Below are 12086 nucleotides of genomic sequence, written 5' to 3'. Positions count from 1 at the left end.
CTGGTTGTTTAAAAGTGTGTTGTTGAGCCTCCACATATTTGTGAATTTTCTGGCACTCTGCCTATTATTGATTTCCAACTTCATTCCTTTATGATCCGAGAAAATGTTGTGTATGATTTCAATCTTTTTAAATGTGTTGACACTTGCTTTGTGACCCAGCATATGGTCTATATTTGAGAATGATCCATGAGTACTTGGCAAAAAGGTGTATCCTGCTGTTATGAGGTGTAATGTCCTATAAATGTCTGTTAAGTCTAGCTCATTTATTGTAATATTCATTTTCTCTGTTTGTTTATTGATCCTCTGTCTAAATATTCTGTCCATTGATGAGAGTGGGGAATTGAAGTCTCCAACTATTATGGTAGATGTGTCAATTTCCCTTTTCAGTAATTGCAGTGTGTTCCTCACGTATTTTGGGGCATTCTGATTCGGTGTGTAAATATTTATGATTGTTATGTCTTCTTGTTTAATTGTTCCTTTTTTTAGTAGATAGTATCCTTCTTTGTCCCTTTTAACTGTTTTACGTTTTAAGTCTAATTTGTTGGATATTAGTGTAGCTACTCCTGCTCTTTTCTGGTTGTTATTTGCATGAAATATCTTTTCCCAACCTTTCACTTTCAATCTATGTTTATCTTTGGGTCTAAGATGTGTTTCCTGTAGCAGCATATAGACAGATCCTGTTTTTAAATCCATTCTGCCAGTCTATGTCTTTTGATTGGGGAATTCAGTCCATTAACATTTAGTGTTATTACTGTTTGGGTAATACATTCCTCTACCATTTTTGCCTTTTGTATTATATATATCAAATCAGATTTTCCTTCTTTCTACACTCTTCTCCATACCTCTCTCTTCTGTCTTTTCATATCTGACTCTAGTGCTTCCTTTAGTATTTCTTGCAGAGCTGATCTCTTGGTCACAAATTCTCTCAGTGAATTTTTGTCTGAAAATGTTTTAATTTCTCCCTCATTTATGAAGGACAATTTTGCTGGATATAGAAGTCTTGGTTGGCAGTTTTTCTCTTTTAGCAATTTAAATATATCATCCCACTCTCTTCTTGCTTCCATGGTTTCTGCTGAGAAATCTACACACAGTCTTATTAGGTTTCCCTTGTATGTGATGGATTATTTTTCTCTTGCTGCTTTCAAGATCCTCTCTTTCTCTTTGACCTCTGACATTCTAACTAGTAAGTGTCTTGGAGAACGCCTATTTGGATCTATTCTCTTTGAGGTGCGCTGCACTTCTTGGATCTGTATTTTTAGGTCTTTCATAAGTTCGGAAATTTTCAGTGATAATTTCTTCCATTAGTTTTTCTCCTCCTTTTCCCTTCTCTTCTCCTTCTGGGACACCCACAACACGTATATTTGTGCCCTTCATATTATTATTCAATTCCCTGAGCCCCTGCTCAAATTTTTCCATTCTTTTCCCTATAGTTTCTGTTCAGATGTTCCATCCTCCAGTTCACTAATTCTAACCTCTGTCTCTTGAAATCTACCATTGTAGGCTTCCACTGTTTGCTTCATCTCTTCTACTGTACTTTCATTCCCATAAGTTCTGTGATTTGTTTTTTCAGACTTTCCATTTCTTCTTTTTGTTCATCCTATGCCTTCTTCATGCCCTCCTTCAATTTATTGATTTGGTTTTTGAAGAGGTTTTCCATTTCTGTTCATATATTCAGAATTAGTTGTCTCAGCTCCTGTATCTCATTTGAGCTATTGGTTTGTTGCTTTGTCTTGGCCATATCTTCAATTTTCCTGGTGTGATTTGTTATTTTTTGCTGGTGTCTGGGCATTTAATCAGATTTCTCTGAGTGTGGGACCCAGCAGGTTGAAAGACTTTCCTGTGAAGTCTCTGGGCTTTGTTTTTCTTATCCTGCCTAGTAGGTGGCGCTTTTCTGTCTGCTGGTCCCACCAGCAAAGAATGTTGTGGCTCCTTTAACTTTGGAAGACTCTCATTGATGGGTGTGTGATGGAGACAGAGGAAAGGTTGTAGGTTGGTTTTAATGACTTCAAGTTGTGAAGTCCTGGGATCTGAATTCCTTGAGAGAGGGATTCCACCTGAGTTGTGTTTCACCTCTCCCGCCGGGAAGGTTCAGGTGGTAGAGAGCCCTGAAGGCAGCCTGCCTCTGCATTCAGGGCAGTTGCAACCTGTGTAATCCCAGAGCTTCGCCCAGAGGTAGCCAAGCTTCCACAGAAACAGCTGCAGAAGGCTCTGTTTCACCCCCTTTCCTCTTTTTCAGTTTGCCCAATAGGAAACTTCTGCCTTGATCAGTTTTGCCTGACCTGAGGGCTTATTTTTAGTAGTCAGAAGTTGTTCATTAATGGTGTTAAGTTGGACTCAATCTCTACTACTGAGTGTTAGGTTGGACTCAGTCTCTTCTACTGTTGGAGACTTTTTCCTTTCCCTCCAGTAAGTCATCTGTGGGGGAGGGTCTCCAGTCGCCGGCTGCCACGGCTTGGGGAACTGCTGATCTGAGGCTCCCAGCTGGCCCGGGAAGCTGCATGAGTGGGAGGGGCTCCAGTCGCCAGCTGCCATGGCTTGGGGAACCACTGATCCAAGGCTCCCAGCTGGCCCAGGAAGCCACGTGTGTGGGAGGGTCTCAGGTTGCCGGGTGTCACAGCTTGGGGAACCGCTGATCCGAGGCTCCTAGCTGTTCCGGGAAACTGTGTATGTGGGTGGGGCTCCAGTTGCTGGCCACCGTGGCTTGGGGTACCGCTGATCCAAGGCTCCCAGCTGGCCCGGGAAGCCACGTGTGTGGGAGGGTCTCTGGTTGCTGGGTGCCACGGCTTGGGGAACCACCAATCTGAGGCTCCTAGCTGGCCCGGGAAGCCATGTGTGTGGGAGGGGCTCTGGTCACCGGCTGCCGCAGCTTGGGGAAACGCTGATCCTAGTCTCTCAGCCGGACCGGAAAGAAGGGAGGGAGGGTGGCCCACCACCAGCCACTGTGGCCTGGGGAAGCGCGCACTGCTTGGGGACCTCACTGCAGCAGAGTCTTGTAGCCGGTCCAGCCGTTCTAGACTGGGGTACACTGTGTGTCTGGTCTCTGTCGTGGCTCTGGGAGCTGTTCTGTACTCTTTCTAGTTATTTAGTAGTTGTTCTGGAGGAGGAACTAAGATGCGCACACCTTACTAAGCTGCCATCTTCTCCAGAAGTCAGTCAGAGTTTTAAGGGGTAGTTGTTGACATCAGCAGACATTGGAGAAAGAACTTTCATCTCTATTTCAGCAAGCCAGTCTCTCCTGGGGAATTTACCAAAGGTCTCCATACAACTTGCTAGCTCATAGTCTCCCCAATAGAATTCAGACTCATTCATACCTACAGTAGCATGACACACTTTTATAAAATCTCACTTTGACAAATATCTCCTGTTAGTTCTGTTTTTCTAGAGAACCCTGACTAATACAGCTTGGCATGTGGAGTGATTCTTGAGAAACAGAATCTTAGAAATGGGATTTTACAATTGATTTTACACTCATATTAGATTCAAAAGCTCCAAAGATTCTATTCCCAATAACCAATATGGCACTGACAGTCCATGGCATGAGTTAGGAAAACAGATACACAAAATATCACCCTTTGGTTCTCTTAACCGTACACTTAGGAGATATGAGCCAAGGCTCTGTGTGAAAGTGTTTTGGACATCTTAAAAATTTTGTGGAGTTAAGAAATATAATGATGTTGGCTGGTTTTGAATAGGCTGGATACTGTTATAAGAGAAAGGGATGAGCTGAAGGCTTCAAATTTGCAACTTAAATGCCATATGGAAGATGTAAAAAATCTACACGTGTCCTGAAAGAAAATTTTATTTCCTGCAGCCACAGACATGAGATCTCTGAAAATCAGACCCTGAGTCTCACTATGTGAGTAGCAAATTTACAATGTCAACTAAATCTTAACCTTGTGGAGTGTCTCTTATTAAAGTAAAGGCATTGATTAGAAAAGAATGTGTTCTTGAAAATTGAGATGAGGAATATGGATTGATAATGATGGTAGTGGAGACATTGGAAGACTGGATTCTGCTGAGTCATTGCTAGATAAGCCTCTAAAGTTCTTCCCTGAGGAAACAACACTCCCATATCCACCATGCCCTAAGGAAATAACCACACATTCTCTAGCTTTTCCCTGAGAAAACAGCTACACAACCTACAGCCTCTGTTGGGAAAATAGCTTTCTGACCTCCAGTCTGACCTGAGGAGCCTTCCATCCAACTTATGTTAAAGAGATTAACCCTTCAGTATCTGCTAAATCTGTAACCATATTCCCTGGGAATTAGCCCTCACTTCTCTACCTGGAAAGATTTGCCCTCTTTTACCAAATAAAACTCCAATAGAATGCCCTAAGGTAATTTTTATGAAGGAAACTTAATTCTTTTAATTACCCAACCCTGCACCACTCTTTTCTTCAAGACCTATAGCTGAACTAAAGTCCCAACAGGCCCTCGAATGTGAAGTACAAAGTGTGACCCATGAGGAAGTAGGCTACACTCCAAATTAATGACAAGAGTTTTCTAATATAGATAGACAGAAATCAGGAATGTATGTGGGAATGGAGATTAAGGGCATGGGATAATGGTGGAAGGACTATGAAGTTAAATCAAGTTTAATTTATTGATATGGCCCCAGTTAGCAGAGATTATGTATTCAATGTTGTGGCATAAGGAGTTAGAAAATGTATTAGCAATCTGTTTAGGTGGTTTGTTGAAACATGGACCAATAGGTGGTTGACTTTGTCTATATCATCCTGATATAATATTGGAGATTGATTGAAAATATTGTCCTGGTATAATATGGAGGAGGGTATCCAATGGCTTAGAATGATTGGGATGTTAGAGTGGATTTATCATGGAAAACTTGGTCATATAGCCCAAGAATGTTTAGTGGTTGCATTCTTTTACAAAGACGGGGATGAATGTATTTGTGCACCTAGCTTCATCCTTCTTGAAGAGTTATCTGTGCAGCCTTTTCAATAGGTCACTTATTACTGTGGAACTCCTGTCACTGAGCTGGAATCCTGCAATACAATTATGGTGCTCAGATCCTGAGTTGGCAGAAGTCACATTGCAGCACTTAATTGCTAGAGACAGAGTAAGTGTGGCTACCATAATTTTATGACAGAAGATTCAAAGCAGCAGTCAAAATAATCTGACTAACAGACTCACAGCATTCGTTAGTAGATCATCCAGTACCTAGGAGGAAAATGGAGGACAAGTCTACTGAATTCTTGTTTGAGTTGCATAAGTAGAGGAGTTTTAAACCTGATAAGCCAAGTCTAACTCAAATTGCAGAAATAGAGTCACAAGCCCTTAATCAGTTCTAATACAAGAGACAGTTCATAGATGCAGACCCTCTTAAATGAGGAGAAGTCCAGGTACCCTCGTGGAATGAACCTGTTTCAACTCTCAAAAATTTATACTGTTATTGTTTCTCCCATCCTACCCCAAGGATACCTGCAGCATCTTACCAAGATAACTGTACACTGGGGGAAAGGAGGTAATCAGATATTTCATGGATACTGGCTCCAAAGTGGCATTATTGCCTTGAGACCCAAATCATCAGTCTCATTCATGATTCAAAGTACTGGCTTATGGAACTCAGGTGATTTATGGATTTTTAGCTCTGGTGCTTCTCACAGAGGTTCCAGTGTGCTCCCATACACATTTTGTGGTCATTTTCCAAGTTTTGGAATGGAAAAATTGAAGAGACATACTTAGCAATTAGCAGAAACCCCAGAATTGTTCCCTGATTCCTAGAATGAGGGATTATGCGTTCTGTATTAGGGTTTAGAATCAAAAGGGAATCAACAGGAAATATTCACAAATATATGATTTATAAAGGCATCTCACATGACCATGAGAACATAGACTACAAATGCACAGGCAGGCTATGAATCTGATGACTCCAATAGAAGGTCTGGAGGACCTTCACAGGAGAGGTTCACCAGCTGAAGCAGAAAGTGAGCCTGTCTCTTCTAAATCCTCTTTAAAAGATTTCCAGTGATTAGATTTCCCATCCCTCATTGTAGAAGAAACTTCCCTTGGCTGATTACAAATGGAATCAGCTGTGGATGCAGCCAACATGATCATGATTTAATTCTATAAAATGTCCTCATAGTAAAAGACAGGCCAGCACTTGCCCAACCACACAAACAGTTGCCATCACCTGGCCAAGTTGACACATGAACCTGATCATGATAGTCCATCTCTTGTCAACTTGGCAGCTACACTCATCACCTTAAACCATATCTAATTTCTATATAGAAAAAGATGAAAGACATTTTTTTCACCTAACAATATTCAACTGTCACGTGTATAACCGGAAACACATTAAAGCACTAGCAAAACAGCATTACAGTCCTTGTTTCTGTAACTGATCATGTGGTCATAGATCATATTTACCATTATGTTCTTCTATTACCCATTCGATGTTCCCTTTACCCTCAGCAAGCACTTCAGCTGACCATAGTTCTCTGCCTTGTGGGGTGACCCAAACCTCCATTGCTGAAGTTTCAGAGACATTGGTATTCCTGCTTGGATTGGGTTGCTACAATTCTCCACTGATTTTAACAGGGCATGGTAGTACTAAAAGATGCCCTAGGGTATCTCCTATATCCCAGGAAAACTCTTCTTTACCTCCATTGTGTAATCGCAAGCTTTTTTCCCCATGATAGTCAGAGTCAATCACCCCAGTCAGCAATGTATTTCTCTTGTTAGCTTATTGATCCAGGGGCAAGAGTATCCCAAAGTGACCAGGCGGTAGTCTTAGACTACAGCTCGATGGAATTGTTGTTGTTTCTATTGCTGGAAGCACTCCCCTTTTGTAACTAAAACCTGTAGACCAGCAAAGCTCAGGGTCACAGAGACAGGTAGTGGCAATTTTCCTAGAGGATCACTAGGGATAATAGTGAGTGGTGCCACTCCCGTTTCCACCATTTGGTTCCTGGACCCATGGATCCTGGCTATGGGAGAAACAGCATTGTGGCAGTTAGGTTCAGGGATCAACTTGCCCGGGTGAAGGCACCTGGTTCTGTTGCTGAGGACATGAGCCAATGGCATGTGAACCTCATCTGTTGCTGATTACATCTGCAGATGGCTAAGAGGCATGTCTGCTGCAATAAATTATGTTTGATTTAATTGGTTGGTGCTTAAATGAGAGAGCTCAAAGTAGCACAGCCCAAGGAGCTCAGTATATTTCATCTCAGCACTCACAGCTCGGCCCATGCTTTAGAGATGCAGAACGGAATCACCCCAGGGAAAGTTGTTGGAACCCAGAGGCCTGGAAACAAGGCCAGCAGAGATCGCCCTGTGCCTTGCCATGTGAGAAAGAACTTCAGTTGAAAATTAGCTGCCTATCTTCTGAAGTACTGTATGTTAACTAAATAATTCACCTTTTATTGAAAGCCAATCCACCCCTGGTGTGTTGCATTCTGGCAGCCAGCAAACTAGAATAAGCAGCATATAGTGGACGTTGATTCAGAGCATACACAGCTTCCTGGAGATGATTACCCCAGCCTTTCAAGATATTGCCACATAGTTGGCACCATCATTGAATTTTCATTTGGCCATTCCACCATTCTATCAATCCGCCGCTTTTGGAAGATGGGGAACATGGTAAGAGCAGAACATTTCATGAGTGCATTTCCATTCCTGCACTTATTTGCTGTGAAGTGTGTTCCTTGATCAGAAGCAAAGCTGTGTGGAATACTGTGATGATGGATAAGGCATTCTGTAAGCCCATGGATGGTAGTTCTGGCTGAAGCATTGTGTTCAGGGAAAGCAAACCCATATCCAGAGTATGTGTCTATTCCACTTAGATGAAATCACTGCCCCTTCCATGAAGGGAAGGGTCCAATGTAATCAACCTACAACCATGTAGCCGGCTGCTCACCTCAGGGAATAGTGCAATATTTGGGCCTGAGTGTGGGTCTCTGTTGCTGGCAGATTAGGCACTCAGCAGTGGCTGCCATCAGGTCAGCCTTGGTGATAGTAAGTCCATGTTTCTGAGCCCATGCACAACCTCCATCTCTATCAACATGCCCACTTTGTTCATGAGCCCATTGGACAATGACAGGAGTTGCTTGGGAGAGAGGCTGACTGGTATCCACAGAAAAGGTCACCTTATCCTCTTGATTCTTAAAACCTTCCCCTGCTGAAGTTTTCCTCTGGTACACATTCACGTGTAACACAAATATCTTCATGTGATTAGCTAACTCAGAAAATCCTATCCAATACCCCTTTCCTAGACCTCTTTGTCACCGATTTTCCAATTATGGTGGTTCCAAGTCTGAGACCACATCATTAGCAACATCCCATGAGTCAGTATACAAACACACCTCTGGCCAGTTCTCCTTCCAAACAAAATGAATAACCAGGAGAAGTGTTCAAAGTTGTGCCCACTGGGAGGAGTTCATCTCACCACTTTACATCAAAGACACCCCAAAAAGGGGTTGCAGTGCTGCATCCATGCGCTTTTGAGTGGTACCTGCATATCATGCCAAACCATTTGTAAATCAGGTCCAAGTTTTCACTTCCTCTGTCAATGCACTGTAAGAAACTACCCAAGAGGCCATAGCTCTTGTCTGGGAATGAGAAGATAATGTGGCAGGAGTGAAGACCATGGGCATTTGGGCCACTGCCCCATTTAATTTACTTGTGACTTCAGGACCTCTTCTGGCCCTATCTCATATATACCATTTCCATTTAATGAGGGAGTGCCACTACACACACCCAACTTTACGACTTGATAGTTCAGACAACACCCAACTTATGATAAGCAACTCAGGTCAAGCTGATTCTCAAAAGGAGAGTTATTATCTGCAGCAGATGGTAAGGCTATTCTCCAAAATTCTAAGGATGTGCATTGTGATTCTCCTATAGTGTCCTGCCAAATGCGCCGAACAGCATTTCTCTTTTCCACTGATACTTCCAGCACCATTGGATCTGCTGGATCATATGGTACAAGTGGCAGAGCAGCTTGTACAGCAGTCTGGACCTGTTACTGAGCCTTCTATTGTTCAGGTCCCCAGTCAAAATTAGCAGCTTTTTGATAACTCACCATTCAATAAATGGGTGGGAGTGGCACGACAAAATGAGGAATATGTTGTCACCAAAATTCAAAGAGAACAACAAGGCACTGTTGCTGTTTTTAGGTGGCAGGAGACTCCAGATGCAGCAACTTAAACTTCACCTTAGAAGGGATACCTCAACATGTTCTACTGGACACCTAGAAATTTCACTGAGGTGGAAAGCCCCTGCATTTTTGTCGGATTTCTCTCCCATAGTCTGACACACAAATGCGTTACCGGTAAGTGTAGAGTAGTTGCTACTTCTTGCTCATGAGTTTCTATCAACATGATATCATAATTATAATGGGCCAGTGTGATGTCTTGTGGGAGGGAGAAGCAATCAACACCCCTGTGGACAAGATTATGAGATAGGCCTGGAAAGTTTATGTATTCCTGAGGTATGGCACTGAAAGCATGATGTTGACATTGCCAGCTGAATGCAAACTGTTTCTGGTGATCTTTACTACCATCTATCAAGAAACAATGATTTTCCTGATCAATAGCTGCATACCAGGTACCAGGGGATGTACTGATTTGCTCAAGCAATGATACCACATGCAGAACAGCAGCTGTAATTGGAGTTACCATCTGGTTGAATTTGCATTAGTCCACTGTCATCTTCCAAGACCCAAGTGTCTTCTGGACAGGCCAAATAGGAAAGTCGAATGAGAATTTGGTGGAAATCACCACTTCTGTATCCTTCAGGTCCTTAAGAGTGGCAGTAATCTCTGCAATCCCCCCAGAAATTGAGTACTGCATCAGATTTAGTATTTTGCCAGGTAGGGGCAGTTCTAGTGGCTTCCACTTCAACTTTCCTGCCATAATACCTTCACTCCAAACGTTAGAGAGCCAATGTGGGAATTCTGCCAGTTGCTCAGTATGTTGATTCCAATTATACATACTGGAACTGGGGAAATAACGACAGAATGCATCCAGGGGCCCACTGGACCAACTGTGAGATGACCCTGAGCTCAAACTCCTTTGATCATCTCACCTCCATAAGCCACAACTCTCAATGGTGGAGAAAAGTGATGTTTTGGGTCCCCTGGATTTAACGTCATTTCCCAACCAGTGTCTAATAATCTCCAAACTCTGATCATTTCCTTTTCCCCAATACACAGTTACCCTGGTCAAAGTCCATCAGTCTTCTTGGGGAAGGCTTGGAGGAAGATTAACAGTATAAATTTGTGGCAGTGTAACGGGGTTCTCCCCAAAAGGGATCTGGCCACCCCTTCATTCAAGGGGCTCTGGGTCTGCAAAAGATTTCAGGTCTGAAAATTGATTAAGGCACCATGACTCTGTGTTTTTGCAGTTCTAGTTAGAAATCTGCTCAGATGACCTAGAACTCTTCTGTTTATACAGCTAAAACAAGAGTTTCATTGACTGCCCATCTATTGTACCTCTAGGTACCCCATGATTTACTAGCCAATGCCACAAATCTCGGCAAGTCAGCTTATTTTGACTCCTGCTTTGAGTTTGCTGTCTATTAGAACAGCCACACCAACCCTGTCTTTGGTGACTAAAATTAGGCAACGCTGCCACCTGGCTTATTCCAACTCAGGATCCAGTCATCCACTTTATGTTTAAGGATTCTAGTTCAGTGACAGCAGTCCCCACAGTAATATCTGTTCTACAGGGAAGAGCAACTACGGAGCTCTTCAGTGATGACAGTGCTAGTCTCACAAAGTTATTTCTCACTCTCCTGGCAAAAGGTGCATCCTCTGAACATTCCTGGCATGTAAGAGCAAGCTTTGCACGATAAATCCACACTAAAATTCCAATGTCTCTAAGCCTCTGGATCTCCTCATCTACATTATACCGGACAGTTCTGGTCTTTCAATCTTAGGTAATGTTGGCCACCTTTTGATCCATGTTTCAGCCAACAATCCAAATAAACTGTTAATACCTTTTCTAACACCTCCAGTTATAACATTGAATGCCAAATCTTTGCCTAGTGGGCCCATATCAATAAATTCAGCCTGATTCAGCCTTATATTACTCTCATCATTATCCAACACCCTTAGAATCCTTTACCACACATATTCCTCAGATTTCTGTCTACATAAATTTAACAGCTCACACAGTTCTTCTAGAGCATGACATACCTCCTCAAGTGTGATATTTTGTACCTCACCGTTAGGGGCCTGTTGGAACTTTAGTCTAGTTATAGGTCTGGAATAAAGGACAGGTGGTGGGGGTGGGTCATGAAAAGAATCAGAAATATCTTTCAAGCCATTTGCTTCAGGACATTTACTTACAGATTCATCTGGTGAAACAGGATTAATCATTTTAGGTCTTATCCCTTCAGGCACTGGTTGGGTGGCCAATACCTCATGGCAGGCTGGAGGTGGGGTAGCTATGTCCTCTGGGCAGACTGTTAAAGGGCTATCTAGAGAAGACTCAGCATGAACTAGGGCTCCAACCTCACCCCTGTCATCTTTATCAATCCATTTGTCACCATCCCATTTTTCAGGGTTCCATTCATTTCCAATTAATGTCCTCATTTTAACCACAGACACCATACAAGATTGAGACTTCAGGTTATATTGTAAAGTTGCTACTCTAACAATAAGACTCTGAGTCTTGTTTTCAGAGCTCTCCAGGCTACAGCTACATGAGGTAAGATTTTCTTTGAGGACACTCATAGAAGTGTTTACATCTCTCAGACAGTGCGTATGCTTCTCAATTGAAGCCTTAAGTGCATCCCTTTCTGTCATTAATGTATACAGTGTAACTAACAACAAACAGTCAACATCTCTGTACCTCCTATTTCCACAAAACTTCATGAAGGTGTCAAGAACATTATCCCCAGAGCCTGGCTGGCTTCATGTAAGCAAATCATTGGAAAAATCAAATTATGGTATTTTGACAATCCGTTTGGCCAACTCACTCCATGGATTGTCAGCATCATTCTGATTACAGGAATCAGAGTCTTTGATGTCTCTGAGTCCAGTCAGAGTAGATAACCAATCATAATAACTTATTTTTAAGATTCTGTTTCTTAAGAAGCACTCCTGTACCAAGCTGTAT

The 12086-nt window shown here is 42.5% G+C and overlaps 1 pseudogene; it reads right to left on the bottom strand.

Moving 5' to 3' along the window:
- Positions 1–11773, bottom strand: part of LOC143645612 (eukaryotic peptide chain release factor subunit 1-like) — a 68767-nt pseudogene extending 56994 nt beyond the window's left edge.
- Between the last annotated feature and the right edge of the window lie 313 nt (positions 11774–12086).

The sequence above is a fragment of the Tamandua tetradactyla genome, chromosome 9, assembly GCF_023851605.1.
Source record: "Tamandua tetradactyla isolate mTamTet1 chromosome 9, mTamTet1.pri, whole genome shotgun sequence".
In the NCBI taxonomy this organism is placed as follows: Eukaryota; Metazoa; Chordata; class Mammalia; order Pilosa; family Myrmecophagidae; genus Tamandua; species Tamandua tetradactyla.
Note: the sequence above shows the minus strand (reverse complement) of the source record. Positions and strands in the feature narration are given on the sequence as shown.